The 17544-nt window shown below is 37.8% G+C and overlaps 1 protein-coding gene across 5 annotated transcripts in view; it reads left to right on the top strand.

Annotated features, from left to right (window-relative positions):
* Window positions 1–3755: 3755 nt before the first annotated feature.
* The window catches only part of TAFA2 (TAFA chemokine like family member 2), a 510015-nt gene continuing 496226 nt past the window's right edge, over window positions 3756–17544 (top strand). For 3 of the 5 annotated variants that reach the window (XR_010579472.2, XR_006690521.3, XM_045365537.3), the window contains exon 1: window positions 3756–4321. The gene's annotated coding sequence lies outside the window, so the exon portion shown is untranslated. The remainder of the gene's footprint in view (window positions 4322–17544) is intronic. The other 2 variants (XM_065524509.2, XM_045365538.3) reach the window with 1 other exon arrangement.

Raw genomic sequence — 17544 nt, 5'->3', positions numbered from 1 at the left:
GGTAATGTTGTTTTCATGCGTGCTAACACAACATCTGTTCTGCAGCCCACAGGTCAAGGAGTAATTCTGGCTCTCAAGTCTTCTTATTTAAGAAATGCATTTTGCTAGGCTACATCTGTCCTAGATAATGATTCCTCTGATGGATCTGGGCAAAGTAAATTGAAAAGCTTCTGGAAAGCATTCACCATTCTAGATGCCAGAAGAGTTGCTTCTGTGGATGAGCAAATAAAGTAGGTTTTTTGAGATGGAATCTACTCATGGTGAAGATGCTGTGAATATTGTTGAAATGACAACAAAGGATTTAGAATATTTCATAAACCAGACTGATAAAGCAGTGGCAGAGTTGAGAGGACTAACTCCAATTCTGAAAGTTCTATTGTGGATAAAGTGCTATCAAGCAGCATTGTATGGTACAGATAAATCTTTTGTGAAAGGAAGAGTCAAGGGACACAGCAAACCTCATTATTGTCTTATTTTAAGAAATCGCCACAGCAATTCCAACCTTCAACAATCACTACCCTGATCCAAAAGCAGCCATCAGCACTGAAACAAGACTCTCCACCAGCAAAAAGATTAGGAATCGCTGAAGGCTCAGATGATTAAACACTTTTTTTTTTTTTAAAAAGCATTAAACCATTTTCAAGGTAAGATATGTACATTTTTAAGACAAAATGCTATTGCATACCTAATAGACTGCAGTATGGTGTAAAGATAACTTTCACATGCGTTGAGAAACCAAAAAAATTGTGTGACTCACTTTATTGCAATATTTATGGAGGTTTGGAACCAACCTGCCACATTTTTGAGGCATGCCTGTAGAAGGTAGGAAGTATCAACAAAAAATTTCTGTTAAATTAGGAGAATATTTGCTATTTTGTTTCCTTTGAAGAGAATCCAAAAGATTTTGTTTTGTCTAGGGGATGCTGGAAATAGGAATATCTTGATCTAAAAATTATTGGGAATTATTTACAAAAAGCACAGAGGTTATTATAGAATTTCAGCATCATATGACATTGGATAAGAAATTTTGTGATATTTTGTAATTAATTTATATATCTGTTCTCTTTACTTTTTCGTATGTTTGTGAAAACATAGTGGGTTTAATTAGAAAAATAAGGCTGAAAATGTCCAACACTTAAACAATACAAGTAAAGTTTTAACCATATGACAAAACTATAGATTCCTCTACAACCACAAAAAGTTAATGAATTAGAAGCTAGAAAGATTATAATGTATGCTTTATGTTTTTTTGTGTGTGCGTGTGTGTGTGTGAAAATAAAGCCAATGTTCTAAAGTGATTTTGTAAGTGACTTCTTTCTAGTACAGAGTCCAAGTTTCCAGTGTCATTCCTGCTTGAATTTCATCACTCTATTTAACACAGCAGACAGAAAATTACTGTAAGATTTGCAGTGAAATAGTGCCAGGTGTTTTAAAATGTAAACGTTGCTTTCCTGGATATAAGTTACTATGTAAGTGGAATGAAATATTTAATCAGATGGCATAAATCTTTTGAAAGAGACTATCTGAGAGTTCCTTGGAAACAAATGATTGCTGTATACTACCAGACGAAGTCAAATCTGCCATAGAACAATTAGTTACAGTAAAACTTGCTTTATTTAGTTTTGGCGCTTTGTTTTAAATGATTTCAACTAGTCTCAGTTATTTAAAAAATACATTCTTTTCTTTCTTTATGACTATGCTAGTTTAGATTATCAAGTTAAAATAGAACTGCTCCAAAAATTCAGAGTGAATGGAAGGGTGTTTAATAATAACTTTAACACATATTTCACAATTTTTGAACACACAGAAACATTTGAAAGCAAATCCCCAGCTCAAATAGTAAGTTCACAAACCTCTAAATGTTAAGGTTACAGATGGGACCGAGCTTGACTCGGACTGATTTAACAAAACTTTATAAAATTGGTGGAGCTATTTTTTATAAAAATGACCATCTCAACATAATTAAATTACTTGATGCATTTTAGATACAAAATATGGTTGATTTACTAAGCATGTTACGATAAAATAGCTAAGTGAAGCATATATTCTATATTTCTTTGTATATATGGTAGGTAGTATTACTCCTATTTTATAGCTGGTGAAGAGAGCTGGTGATACCTAATTTGTCAATGGTTTCAGTGAATCACAGCTATATAAAAGCACAGACCTTTAGAACTGGAAGGAATTTAGCTATCTTGACCATTATCAGTCTAGTTGAAAAAGAGGTATGAAAACTGGCTCCAAAACCAGATTTTTGAGTTATCCTTCTTTGTAAAGGACTTGTAAGATTTCCTGGGTGAGCATTGCCTTTCTTTTTTCAGATTTTCTTTTTCTGAATTTATTCTTACTATTTATTCATTTTTGAATAGTCTTCTAATCACTAGATAAAGGTTTTGTTCATCTCCAAACATGATCAAAGTGAGACTGAGAAGACCCTTCATTTGAACTCACATGCACAGCGCTTAAACCAACACTCAATTTGACCAAACATATAAGGACACGACCTTCCAGCGTCATGAATATCACGACGTTCCTTTAACAAGGGCTTTGATTAATAGGGCTGCAGTGAAAATCCTCCCTCTAAATTCTTGAGAAGTTGTAATTTGTAAAAATACAAATTCTCTGAAACCACATACTGTTTTCTTTTTTTTTACGGAGAGAAACTGGTCTGTTACATCTAGTAAAGCGTTCTAATCCGGATGACCCTCTAGAGGGAGACATAGTCCAGCTTTTATACCAGTTGCCTCCTCATCTTTTACTGTCTCGTTCTTTTTCTGCAGGACCGTTGTTTGCTCTCAACGGCAGTTGCTGGGGCTAACAGAACCGGCTTTTGGGAGAGAGAGGCGAGGCAACGCCGCCTGGCCCTGCCATTCCATTTTACTGCTTAACTCAACCTGGAGTGTCAGAGCCTGTTCTCCTCCTGCATTCTCGCCGCACTATATGGGGGAGCCAAGTCACTCTGTACTCACTGGACAGCCAGGCTGGGTGGAAGAGGGTTCTAGAGTGGAGCAGGGGGCTCTGCCCTTTATGGCGACTTTCTAAAAGATTAACATCAGTGTCTTTTGACAGTACAGCATCTGGGCTGGGACGCGGAGAGGAGGCTTTGCTTGCTAAACGGCTTCTTTCTCCGCTGGTGATCTGGATTTGTTTCCTCGGCCCCCTCCCCCAAGCTCCTTTCTTTCTCCCCTCCCGCCTTTAGCGAAGTGACACAGGCGACACCTGCTCGCTTGTGTTCGATGTTGGAACTCGCACCTTCTCGGTGGTGACGGTGCCAGGGCACTGCTGCCAGGGGGACATCGGCGGGTTTCCCTTCCTTCCGGCCCACGATGCCTAGAAGGGCAGCGGGTGGGCTGCATGGAGCTCTGCCCGCAGCACTTCGAGGCGGGATTGAGGGGCTGAAGCTGGCCAGGAGTTGCTGCTAAGTGGACTCGAGTGGAAGGCGCAGAGTCTCCGCGAGGGCACCAGCGGGGACCTATCTGCGAGCAGTGGGAACAGGGGCACCTGGACCGAGGGACGCGGGCGTCTGGCGGGGGAACATCGGCTGAGCTCAGAGCCTCTCCTCCTTCCTGTCCCGAGCCTCCCAGCAACTCCACCACGTTGGAGACCCGGTACCTGCGAGAGCCAGGGAACTCGAGAAGTGCGTGGCCGAGGCTGCTTTCCTGAAGGTGAATCTTTCCATCCAATTGCCTTTCCCCAGAGAACAAGAGGGAGGGCGGGAGAGAGGGAACGGAGGATGTGTGAGTGTGTGTGTGTGTGAGAGGGAGAGACGACGTGAGGCGAGAGGAAAAGTCTTTACTCGGCCTTAAAAGCAAACAAATCAGAGATGGAATAAGAGCGGTAATTGCTGCAAGACCGCCTTGATTCTTGCAGTCCAGAGAGCTGAGCGCACCGCGCGCATCCGGCGAGGACAGTAGGCGACCGCGGGCGCTGCCAAGGGCTTCGGGACTTTGGCTTTTCTTCAGTAAACAAATCTTTTGATTACTTTGACATTGTGGAATAAAGAAGCGGGGAGAAGGATCAGGCTCACCTTCACCCGCTTTAGGGGGATTCCAGTTTGGATGTCAAGAGATTCCTGAACCCTCTTTGCCATCGGAGGAGGAAACACAGCCACACACGCGCGCGCACACTCGCACGCTCAGGGCCACACTCACACGCCGCCCTCCACGAGCACACAGCACCAGACTTCGGTTCCCTATGCCCCTGGATGGTGACGGCGGATTGGCATCTTGGAAGCGATGCGAGAGCGATAAGGCTGGCGCCGGCCCGCAAAAACTGCAGGAGCATCGCTAGGTGTTGCCGCCACCGGGAAGCCGGGCTGCAGGTAGGTGCGAGCCGCGCCTCGGGTCGCCGGCCAGTGCTGGGGACCGGAGCGGCAACTGTAGGACCGCGGACCCGGAAGCCCCCGTGTGCACACGTCTCACCTCCCCTTCCTCGGGGATCCGGGGCTGTAGGGAGATCGCCCGGGGAAGGCGAGAGGTGAGGGCAGATGCGGTTCCAGCGGCCGGCGTCTCTCCCTCGCGGGCGGTCAGGGTAGGGGCGGAGTAGAGGGGCGCAGAGAGGGGATCAGAGCATGAGAAAGAAGTCTCCATGAGCAATGCCCTCCCTCTCTGCCCCATTTCTCCTAATACAAACGACCAGGTTGAAGATTGAAGTGGGTTTTAATTCGATTCCTTACTCAGACCCATCCTGGCTGGTAACCATTTTGGACTCTTAATAAGGAGTTGGGGGTCGCGTTCCAGGGAAGATCAATGGGATGTGTCAGGTCATCTTTCTGAAATCCCTACTTTTTGTCCGCTTCTGATTAGTTAATTCTCAGGCCTGCTTGCAGAAGGTGGGTGTTTCAGTGAGACTGTTGATTTCTCCACCTCTAACTATTTTCATAAAGAATCAAACTGATAAATTCCAGAGCCTCATCTATGTAAGGTTTATTTAGATTTGGGATGGGGCGCTTTCTTACTGAATGAAAAAAAGCTTTTGTAAAGGCTACTACGAGAGAGCTTTAGTAAATGATCCTCTTAACGAACAGCTTTCAGAATAAGAATGGCTTCGGAAAACTAATGGTTTTTAATTTCTTTCCGGGTAGATGTCTCCCAGATTTTGCTACTAATACACGGGTTTTCTGCCGACTGCTTTGCCATCCCTTCCCCCTTCAATTCTAAAAGGCCAGGTGCCTACCAAGAAGTGTTTTCTTTAGGCTACTGATCTTCACTTATCAATGGGGGAACGTGTTATTTTCAGAAACTGGCTTTGCAAAGGAAAGTTTGAGATCCGTCGCCCTCTTTCTCTAAGAACTGCAGGTCGAGTTATCCTGTCTGAAAAGGAAGAAACATAGACGCTCGCAGAGCCTTCGGGTGGACGCGAGGCTTCTCTATTGAGTATTCCACGTCTTGACCGAGTGTTAAACAATTGCCTGAAGCGTTTGCAATCAAATGTGTAGTAATGTTACTACAGCGGCTAGTCTCTCTTCACCTTTGCTGCGTGAGTTTGGCTTATTATTACAATAATAGAGAGAGAGGGAAAAAAATCCTCCTTTCGTGAGTGTGAAATCCCCTCTTGGATTTTACAAAATGATTCGTGGAGAAAAAAAAATCTTAAAAACCACACACAAAAAAGCAAACTCCTAAGCGACCTTTACTCTGAAGTGTCCCCAAAGTACTTGGTAGTGTAGGAGGATCCTTCACACAGGACAGGATGAATTTCAATTACTATTGACTGAATGATAATTGTCTGATTCTTGTCTTCTCGACTAGATTATTTTAAACATGAACATTCAGAGTTATCAATTAACACTCTCAAACTGCTTTATTAGGCATATAAGTTAAGACAAATGAGCAATTAATTTAAGATTTTTTTGTGTAAAGTGCTAAACCAAAATAACTAGGAAAGGAGATTAAAAACACTTCTAAAGCTTTAAAAATCAGAGGATTAAGATTAATTGTACTTACCTCAGCCTTTCCATGTTTGCATTTGTACTCTCAGACTGACTAATCATTTGCAATATCACAATTGGCACCTAATATCCTATATTTCAAATAAAAGATCAGACGTGTTTGTCTCTTTCCTTACTTTATTTTGTTCCGGATCTCATCCTGAGTCAATTGTTTGAGTTGACCTTTCTTTTTGGAATCTTAATTTTTAAAACCACCAGTAGCCACTTAAAGGCCATCAGTTACCACACTGAAGCTTATAAATATGTTCATTTTCCTAATTTTCAATAAAAAAGTTAGATTGTATTATTTATAGATAGCAAAAGTCCGTGAGGTCAATGTCACTGCCAACTGAATACTTAGGCACAGGGAATATTTTAAGAGGCAAATGGCTTTAGTGTGTTGTTTTATTCAGATCAGGCATTTTTTTTTATGTTAAAATCTTGATTCTTTTCTTGCCTTTAAAAAATTTAGTACTTTAGGATGCCTGATTTCATATTTATGTAGAGTGCTATGATATGTGTCTCTTAAAGATGAACCCAGAATTTTTGACATTAAAGCAAATGCCTATATAATGCTACAGGTTCTGCTAGAGGGGAATTAAGGCTTCTAAGTATATGTGATATCTCATGAGAAAAATATTAGCTATTTTAACAATGACAAATTGGAGAATGAAGATTCATTGAGATGCCTATGGATTTATGTCAAAATAGATTACATATTGCTTAGAGATGGCAATATGGTATTTACTAACCACCAAGTTATAAAATGTGATGACATGGCTGTAAAAAGGTCTGTTTTTAGATATGGCCAGTTTTCCTATATAAAAATTTATAAAATGATAAAATTTAGGGGGCGGTAGAAAAAATTTAAAAATTATTTTATATTTTATCAGAAAATGTTAGTAGCCCTGGATCCAGTGTCTTCAATACAGTATTTTGATGATCATTTTAAAATGTATTTTTGTGTTAAAATATGCATTTAAGATTGATTTATCACTAATTGCAAGTTATGGATTACCTTATACAGGAAGGGTAAGATGTGTATCTTCGGGATTTCTCAGTCATTTCTTATCTTGGCCTCTAAGAAAAGGTACGGTCAGATTGCACCCAAGTTCAGCAATCACTGCAAACTGATGAACATTTGCTGACGAACTCTCTAATGCTTGTCCCAAACAAGGAATGTTCCAAAGTGTCATCAGTTATTTCTAGTATATTTGAAAAGATGAAACAACCCGAGTGCAAACAGTTCAGTGCCCCTGCTTTTACTTCTGCAGTATTTTATTAGGGATGCCTCATTAAGTCACATTTTTCTGCAGCTGTTTCATTCATTGAAGATTCAAGTAAAAATATGGAACTTTACTGTGCAATGCAGTTTTGTTTTCTTGGTGAAAAATCACAACTTGGGGTAAAATAATCATCCAAGCTGTCATCCCCTTTGATCTATGCCTGACATTTGCAAATGCAATTCATCAACCTGTTATTAGTAGGGCTTCATCAAAACAAGGAGAAGAATTGCATTAACACAGCCTGATGCTAGATATGAAGGCCAAACCAGCTGCATCAACTTCATATCTGGCCACATGCTTGCACAAAATTTCACATGAAATAGCTTGCTTTTGGACCACTGATTTTATAATGCCATGTGATATGATGAATTTGCCATTTTGTTTGAAAATTCTTTGGTTAACTTTATTTGGAACTACTTTGAGCATATTGAACTACTTAATTATTCCATTGAAAGAGAATAAATAATCTCACATTGAGTTACCATTAGTCTTTAGAAAGCAGTTTTACTTTAGGTTCGGAGCACAGTCTGAAACAGGAGATTGACAGGTGAGCCTAGCAAACAGAGACATAGAAGTTAGTTTCTGTTTTTTAATTGTTATTGGCCACTGACTTATTGGGTAATTTTTAGAAGGTCTGATTTTGTTCATTCAATGCAGTGATTCATTCAGTGCAGTGTCGTTGTCAATGAAATAAAACAAACAATTCTTGTCTTCTACTTAATCTTACAGAAATTTTAAGAGGATGTTAAACTTATTGGAATGTGAAAGTATTTAAATATATTTCTCTGTAGTATCTATCAATATAGTCTCTGTATCTATAAATATATGCACATGCATACGTACATACATACATATGCTTTAAATGACACCCATGTAAAATATTGGTTTTATGTAACAGGGTGATCAGAACAACTTTGTGGAATGTCTACCTTTTTAGGTGCATAGTTTTTCTACTATTTTCCATGATTTGACCTGCAGTACAACTATATCCATAGTATGACAAGGTCATTTATAACTTAGTTTTACTATTTGAGCCATTGTTAATGCATTCTATTTTTCTCATGGATTTTTCTTTTGGAGGTACTTTTATTTACTAGGCTACAAATGCAAAAAAAATCATTTTTACCCTCAATGTGGAGACACTTTGCGATGTTTTTATTGACACTACAACTGGGAATTTTGACACATTTTAAACTCTGAATGTTATCTGTGTGCTGTCTTTATTGAATATAAACCTCCATAGTCAATGCACAAACTATGTATTACATTGGAGTGTACTATTCTCATTTAAAATGGTATCTACAAAATTGCCAGAAATATATTGATATTATACTCCAAATTTATGTTAGCTTTCCAAAATCCACCTGTTTCTAGTGTGTATACCACATGGATATGTTGGATTTTATCCTGTGCTGTAATATTAGGCAAGCTAGTCAGTGGAAGACTTACGCAATTGATTGGTATTGCCATTGGAAAACATAAGGTTTCTAGTTTACTTGGAAATCAGATGAGAAGTAAATATTTAGGCTACAAGAAGAATACTCTATTTTGTTCAGTGGTTCATGTGGAGTGTGAGATGTATAACTAAGGAATCAGAGCTTGTGTGTTTATATTAGATAAAGTCCTTTTAATCACTTCCTTCAATCTCCTAAGTTACTTCATAGTAGCTGTAATTGTTTTATGATTTTCCCTGAATGGCTAGTTAGCAAAGTTACATCTCCCTTTCCCCAGCAATAGTACAAACATAGTCATTCAATTAAATTTATATTTATATTGCTTCTTTTATATGGTAGCTTTATGCAGTAGATTTTGGAAACTCTTTACAGAGAGATTCAATAATGTGATAATGTTGCATTCTAGCAATTACGGTGATAGGCTGAATTTAGTAATTTGACAAAATGAAGACAACCAGCTGAACAAGTCTCCTGTACTATGTAAAGCTAACTCTCTAGATGAAGCCTGGAAAGTTCAAAGTAGTTTTTGATGAATGCAAGGTTTGTTTCACTAAATATAAATAAATATATATATATTTGCTGCTATGAACTAGTCACTGTATAATTGCATGCATGTGAATGGGCAACTGTGTTGCCCTTTAAAGGTCATGCAAAGATTCTACACCTTTCCATTTTCAGTGTTAATTGCCTATGGCCTCCTGTAGCTGCACATGGAATTTTCTGTTGAGTTTAATAATACAGAAAAACACTTCGGCTTTCTTTGGGTGGATTATGCAGCTCCTTATAAACAAGTCTATGAAAATAAATTATAGTGGGTACTAGAACAGAAGATTTTTGTAAAGGTTCATTTGTGCTTTGGAATTAAAGTTTTCAAACCAGAATGTCGTGGGCTAGGAGGAGACAGATTCTTTCTGGTGCAAAAAACTGATCATTCAAAATTATTGTCTATATCTGAAAACTCTGCCATGGTTTTAAAAGGGTTATGTGGTTATAGGAATTTTAATAGCAAACTTCTACCTAGTGATAGAACAAAGAGACTTTGTTAAAATATATTCTTGGAGAGGGCAGGCCTTCCAGGACCCTATAAACAGTAGGGCATTATGTATGGATGGAATGAATTTGTAACTTCTCAGATCAGTCAAGAATTTAGAAATGACCCTTCATATTACTTGAGAAAAACAACATTTACACTTACATTTTTATCTTTATTAGCTTACAGACAGTTCTAACTTCACAGAGGCACTCTCCAGTACTATTTTATTTAAAGTAGGAAACCTGGTTACTGTTACCATTTCTTTCTTAGTTTGGTTTTACCTTGTTATAGTTGTATGGTAAATGGCATACTCAAATTTGTTGGTGCTAGAGTGTTTAGAAAATTTCTCAGAAATGGCTATCAGACAAGTCAGTAGCTGTGACCTGGTCTTGCTTGCTGTTTGGGTTCTCCAGCTTTGTTTGTATTTTCTTTGGAAAGCTGAGTAAAATTGAGTGAAATAGCTCTAACTTTAGTTCTTTTTTACAGTGTAGAAAGAGAAAGGAGGTAGACAATCCACATTTCAGTGAAGCAATTCAAAGGCCAAGGGGAGAATGAGAGGGCATTGAAATGGCATCCTCCACAAAACAGAGGCCCCATTTTGGAAAACTTTAAGGAAAAAATTTAACCTAATTTTTAAAAGTTTAGTTCTTGGACTAAACCTAATGACTGTTATATGACAGTTTTTTTTCCTGCTAAGATATGTATGTATTTAAACATTATTGCAAACCCCTATTAGATTGATAATTGGCATGCTTATAAATACACATTCAGAATTGGGTCAGAATTTATACTTTTCTAGTTGAAGATATATTTGCTCCTTCCATCATTTGTTGAGTGGTTAAAATTCATTAGCTTGCTATTCGGGTTAGCAGATAAATTTTGAAATTGACTATTATAAAACCAGTGTGGTACAGTGGCAAGAGTTATGGAGATGCTTTTGTAGCTCTAACGATAAATAACCATGTGTCCACAAAAACCACTTTATTTCTCTGTGCCTCAGTTTCTCAGCAACACATTTCTTCAGTGGAATTTTTAAGACAATAAAAAAGGTGTTTTTTTCAGCCAGGTGTGGTGGCTTATGCCTGTAATCCCAGTACTTTGAGAAGCTGAGGTGAGAGGATCACTTGAGTCTAGGAGTTCAAGACCATCTGGGCAACACGATAAAACCCTGCCTTTACCAAAAAAAAAAAAAAAAAAAAAAAATTGCCAGGCGTGGGGTGTGTGTGGCTGTAGTCCCAGTTACTTGACAGGCTGAGAGGTGGGAGGATCACTTGAGCCTGGGAGGTCACAGCTGCATTGAGCTGTGATCACGCCATGCACTCCAGCCTGGGCGACAGAGTGAGACTGTGCCTCGAAAAAAAAAAGTATTATTTTTCCATGTGTTCAGACCCACTAAGTATCATGGCATGGAAATGCGACAATATAGCGTGACATATTTAACCTTAAGGAGATTCCCTTTTAGTTAGGAAGTCAAGGAATATCTAGCAGATACTTCCTGGCATTTAAATGCCGCATATATGTTTTCCAATAGATAAGTAATCTGTTATATGACAGTTGTTTCCTGCTAAGATACGTATACATTTAAGCATTATTGCAAACCCCTTTTAGACTGATAATTGGTGTGCTTATAAATATACATTCAGAACTGGGTCAAAATTTATACTTCTCTAGTTGAAGATATATTTGCTCCTTCCATCATTTGTTGAGTGGTTAAAATTCATTAGCTTGCTATTTGGGTTCTTCAGCTTTGTAAGATCGAGATGGAGATGATGATGATGATGATGATAATGATGATGATGATTACGGTGATGACTAAAGGCTATAGACCTTGGGACATAACATTGAATCATATTTAATCTTATAATTTAGTAATGTTGCTTTATCTGCATGACGCTGCTTTGTTGCAAAACAAGTTGTGATAGGTCACGGGTCTCAGGTTTTTTAGGGTTACATGTCTTTGCTCTACTGATGGCTTTCATAGTCATTGAAATAAAATTAGTTCGATAGACTAAGCTAGCAAATAAATAATCTTCATATATTATATGATAATTAAACACATTCATTCAAAATCTATGTATGAATTTTGAGAATTTATAATCCTTTGAAAAGTCTGTTCATTTATTCATTAAGTATTTGTTGGGAACTGTCATCATCAGTTTGAGCTGCTATGATAAAAATACCATAGATTGACCAGGTGCAGTGGCTCGCGCCTGTAATCCCAACATTTTGGGAGGCCGAAGTAGGTGGATCACTTGAGCCCAAAAGTTTGCGACCAGCCTGGGTAATATGATGAAACCTCATCTCTGCAAGAAAATACAAAAATCAGCCGGGCATGGTGGCAAGTGCCTATAGTCCCAGCTACTGGGGAGGCTGAAGTGGGAGGTTTGCTTGAGTCCAGGAGGTTGAGGCTGCAGTAGGCTGTGATGGTGCCACTGCACTCCAGCCTGACAGAGCAAAACCCTGTATCAAAACAACCACCACCACAACAAAAACAAAACCACAGACTGAGCGATAAACAATAAGCAGTAATTTCTCACAATTCTGGAGGCTGGGAAGTTCAAGATCAAGGCACCAGCAGATTTGTCTGGTGAAGGCCATCTTCCTGGCTTGTAGACACCCACCTTGTTACTAGATCCTCACATGGTGGTGGTAGGGTAAGGGGACAGGTATCATCTCTCTCATGTCTCTCCTTAGACAATAATCCTACTCATGAGGGCTCCATTGTCATGATCTAATTACTTCTCAAAGGTCCCACCTACAAATACCATCACATTGGAGATTTAGGCTTTAATATATGAATTTTGGGAAGACACAAACATTCAGTCCATAGAAAGCACTATGTAGGTGTTTGGGCTATCTTAGTATACAAAAATGGCAGACATCTACCCTCATGATATTTACCATTTTAGTACATTACTTGAACTTTTGAAATTAATCTGAAGGAACGGTTCAACAATGTATTGTGCTGTGTTTGTTTTTCTTAGTCATTCTTATTTATAACTGTGAAGTATAGGTCTGAAAAGAAATAATTAAAATAGTTAAATATTTGAGTTGAAATGGATTGTGAAGAAAAATATTGTAGTGTATATTTGAGGTGAGGTATGTAATGCAGTGGATTGATTCCAGCTTACAAGGTCTGTCCTCAAATGGAGGGTGACGCAAACGGTAGCTCTTTTTCCTGAATTTCACATATGGAGTGACTTTAGATCAGTGACACGATGCGCCCTACAGTCTCTCAATCCCAGCACTTTGGAATCACCTGAGGTTAGGAGTTTGAGACTAGCCTGGACAACATGGTGAAACCCCATCTGTACTAAAGAAATACAAAAATTAGCCAGGTGTGATGGCAGGTGCCTGTAATCCCAGCTACTCGGGAGGCTGAGGCAGGAGAATTGCTTGAACCTGGGAGGTGGAGGTTACAGTGAGCCAAGATAGCACCACTGCATTCAGCCTGGCAACAGAGCAAGAATCTGTCAAATAAATAAATAAATAAAGGTTCACAAATTAAATGTCTATAGGGGTCAGCTTGGAAATGTGAATGAATAAAGCAGCCCAAGTGGAAGATGACAAATAGCAATTGACACTCGGCCTCAGCCATGGTGTTGGGGATACTACAGGGAGTGGTGGAGATTATGGCTGACATCTAAGTGAGACAGCTGAGCCTTGGCTCCAACATGCTATTACCATGCTAGATCTAATATGGGTCTGGTGTGGCAGATTTTCTGATTTGCAGAAGAGAACTTGGATGTGCAGATTTTTAAATGTGAAAGTTCCAAAATTATATATGATGGCAATGAATTAAATTTGAAATACTATGTGGGGCAACAGACATATCTGCAGGCCATACACAAGCTAAGGACTATGAGTGTGTCATGGTTGACAGAGGAGTATGTGAGGAGAGCTAGTTATGGAGATGCGTATACTGGCCCCTCTGTCATCTCTAAGCACAATCCTCCAACTCCATTTGCATCTGGAATCAGGATAGTTGATAGTAGAGGGCTCATCTGGAGGTGATAATGATAATGATAATGATGAGTGGCTCAATTTGACCCCTGTAGTTTTATTTCTTCTTAATGACTCATTGTATAGCAGATGCTGAACTCATCTTGAAGTTGATGGTATCTTGGAGGCTTTAAGAGATGTACTGTAGATGCAGAAGTTTAAATTTATGCCAAATATTTGGAACAGGTGCTGTAGTCCTAGAATGAGAATGGCTTATTCCTTATATCAGTGCCTTTTAAATTTCTATGTGCGCACAAATTACCAGGGGAATTTTGCTAAAATGAAGGTTCTGGAAGAGGGCCTGAGATTCTGCATTTTTAACAAGCTTCCAGTTGAATACTGTTGGCCCATGGACTATAGTTTGACTTACATGGCTTTAGGAAGCATTTTTATCACTAAATTTTATTCCACACATTCAAAAGGGTGGGAAACCTTCAACTCTTAACCCTTTGACAGGTTTCTCCCTGTGGCGAGCAGCCCAAACCTGGCCACTGACTCCAAACATTTTTCTCATAGGCTCTTTCATCTGAGCACAGAATTTGTAAGTGTTTTGCTTAGTTTTTTAGCCTTCTATTTAGATAACATGTTTTTCCTTCAAAATGTAAATTAGAAATTGTTTTTCACATATTAATGCAAGTTTGGTTTACATTCTACAGTTAGAAGAGATGTTTATTTCATAACAAAGACATTATATTATATATCAATATATTCTAGTATACAAAGTCAATTTTAGTTCTCCAAATTATTTTTGGAATTTCAATAGTGACTTATTCCTTTCAGGGCTTAGATGTCAAAATTTTGGCCATAATCTCTAGATTTTTGTCCTACTTGAGTAGCTACTATGTGTAGCGGGGAGGATGGACTTGAAAAAAGACGAAGCTTTCCTTGTATATTTACTGGGCTTACAGTTTTAAAATGAATCTCTCTTCTTTTTTGTAATTTTTGCCCTGCTAATCTTAAATAACTTTCCATAAATGATTCCTTTAGGATTGAAGACATAATACTTTATGATTTAGGAAGTTTGAACTTCTTATCTTCATATATTAGTAGCATTTTCTCCCCCTAAGCCAGTTTTGCTAATGTCAGAAGGTGTCATAGCTAAGGTATGTGACTCTGTTCTACTGCTGTCTAGGACCTCATGTCACAAGCTCAGTTCACTGGGTACAATATCTTGTCATCAGTTTTATCAATGCTCTGGAAGTTCTTATGTTTCCTTATGCCAGTGTATTAATTATAAACTGAGATTAGATTTAGACATGTCAGTCTGAGGGAGTGAAGCAATTTGTTTTCTTTCAAGTTGTATGATTAATATAGTTTGTAATAGTCATGCTATTAAATCTTACTCAGTTTTTTCCTTCCAAGTGCTTTCAAGTTTCTACTATATAGAATAGCTTTGCTTATAGCTGAGGAATGGTATCAGTTCATTCTACTGAATCTGTTAGAATGTAAGCTCTGTGAGGCAGACCCATGTATATCTCATTTCTATTGATTCCCAGTGTTTAGCATAGTGTCTGGCATCTAATAGGTACTTAATAAACTTAATGGGAAGATGATCAGTTACAAATTGATAGAGTGTATTTTTTATATGTTTCTTCAATGCCCAAGGAAGCATTCTGTGAAGAAGTGTCATTTCTAATTTGTGTGTGTGTGTGTGTGTGTGTGTGCATGTATTTGAGAGAGAGACGGCAGGGGGTGGGGAGACACCAGTTATTCTGAACTACACCCGAATTAACAAATATATTCTAGGCAAAAGGTCAAGGACAAAAATAAAGTAAGCATACTGACTGAAATTCCCATTCTTTCCACAATTTATTGTAACCTGGAGACTTAGAGACTATATACACTTGTGATTCTACTGTTGTATAAATTAAATAATATTTGTCAATGTCAAATTTAAGTGTTGTTAATCATATATGGAATATGTTTTGACTGTTCTTGTCAGTAACTTGACTCATTCATTAGGGAATTTAAAACCATTTATTCTTATCTACATAATTACCATTTTTGTAATTTATCATGAACTGGGATTTGCTTTTTTTTGTTGTTGTTGTTAACTTCAGAAACACTATTGACCGTGATACCATTGTTCTTGGCTTCAACGATACTAAACGTTTTTTTGCTATTCTAATTCTAAATGCTATTTAGTGTAGATAATATGTTCAGATATTTATTGATTTCATTTTCATCCTTCTGAGTTAAGTAAAGCTTCTAAATGCTTGCCACCATAGAAGATTCCTCAAAATTAAAACTCTTTGACTATATTTGATTATTAAAAAACCCATATGTTTAATAAAACTTGAAAAAGGTCAGTTTATTAAATCATAAAAAGTTGAATATTTTTTCTTTGCATGTATTTTAAAAGATTATAATGTAACTATATATATTAACATTGCTATACACTTAGAGACTTTCTCAAAATCCTTGAATATGATGTCTTTAGTCTTTGAAGTATATAATTTTTTTGGATTCTCTGATGATTCTCAAGAAAGGCTTTAAATGGAATGAACCTGATTTTTCCTTGTATAGTTCCCAAACACTCTGACTTTTATAATTAAGCTCTAAGCTCAGTCTAATTATTGAGCTATGGCTATGGTGGTACTTACTGAAAAAGATGTATCTATTCTTCTTCCCCAATGCAATCCCAAATATGAAATTAGTAAAAAATTCAGGTCCTGTAGAGTACTGAAAAAAATTCAAAATCAATACATGGAATTGAAATCAAGCTTACTGCACATTGATGAATTTTACCTTGGGGCAGAGTCCATGTTAACACTATTAGGAAAACTGGGTGAATTATGATTTTCCTTGCTTACTGTCTTTTCCTAGCAGCTGATTACATCTAGTCTTTAAGGTGAACTTCAGGGTTTGTAGCTAATATTTTACTTTGCATTTTATGAAATCTGCATCAAGTTCACTGGGCAGATGGTATAGCAGACCGGAGTGAACTGAGAGAAAAAAGCAGACTGAATAACTGGCAGTCAGGAATTGAGAAGGTGGCAGGGTTAGCATTTTGTGGGATATAACGAGGAAGGATTATCAGGTAGGGAGCCAGATGGAGTAAAAGTTAAGGGAGAAAAGAAGGTCAAAAGGGAAGTTTGTTCTAGATTTCTCTCTAAAAAAAGAGGAAATCCTTGACCTTTGAGAAAAGTAAGAAGTTAGAAAAGAATAAATCCATTGAAATTCTTGGGGAACAAAGAGGTAAAATGGCAATGCACTGAAGTAAGACTGTAGAGGAGAGAAAAATGCGTGGAGCCAAACAGAATATCCTGCCTCAGTCTTGTAAAACCTCTATTCAGGAATAAGAAATTTCTGTCAAGGTTGTTTATTAAACTAAAAGTAAAAAATAATGAGTTCCAGTTCTGACACTGCCACAAGTAGCTATCAGCCTTTAGAAAAAAATTACTGATCATTTTCGTCACCAGTTTTCTCTATGGCAAATGAGAGCGTTGGATTTAATGATTACTTAGATTCTTCCAAGTTCTATAAAGATTCCTCCAAGTTCTATAGAAGCATATAGTGCTTCTATTCTGTCACTTGAACACAACTTGTCACTGTCCTTTCTGTCAGCTTCCTCCCTAGAATGTGAAATTCTTGAGGTTGAGAAATGTGTCATAATTCTTCACCTTGTACCACCCAAATCTAACCTTTAATAAGGCATTTAATAAGTGTTTTATTAATTGTATAATTTAAAAATTCCAAATAATTTTTCTCTTTCATTTCCATAAGAAACAACAAAATACATTCCAGAATCATAAATAATAACTATACTTAAATAGTGCTTTTTGTTTACAAAGCACTTGTATGCAAGTGATTTCTTTTGATATTGTAAACCGGCTGTGA

Source organism: Macaca fascicularis, chromosome 11, assembly GCF_037993035.2.
Source record: "Macaca fascicularis isolate 582-1 chromosome 11, T2T-MFA8v1.1".
Taxonomy (NCBI): Eukaryota; Metazoa; Chordata; class Mammalia; order Primates; family Cercopithecidae; genus Macaca; species Macaca fascicularis.
This window is presented reverse-complemented; position numbering and strand designations above follow the sequence as displayed.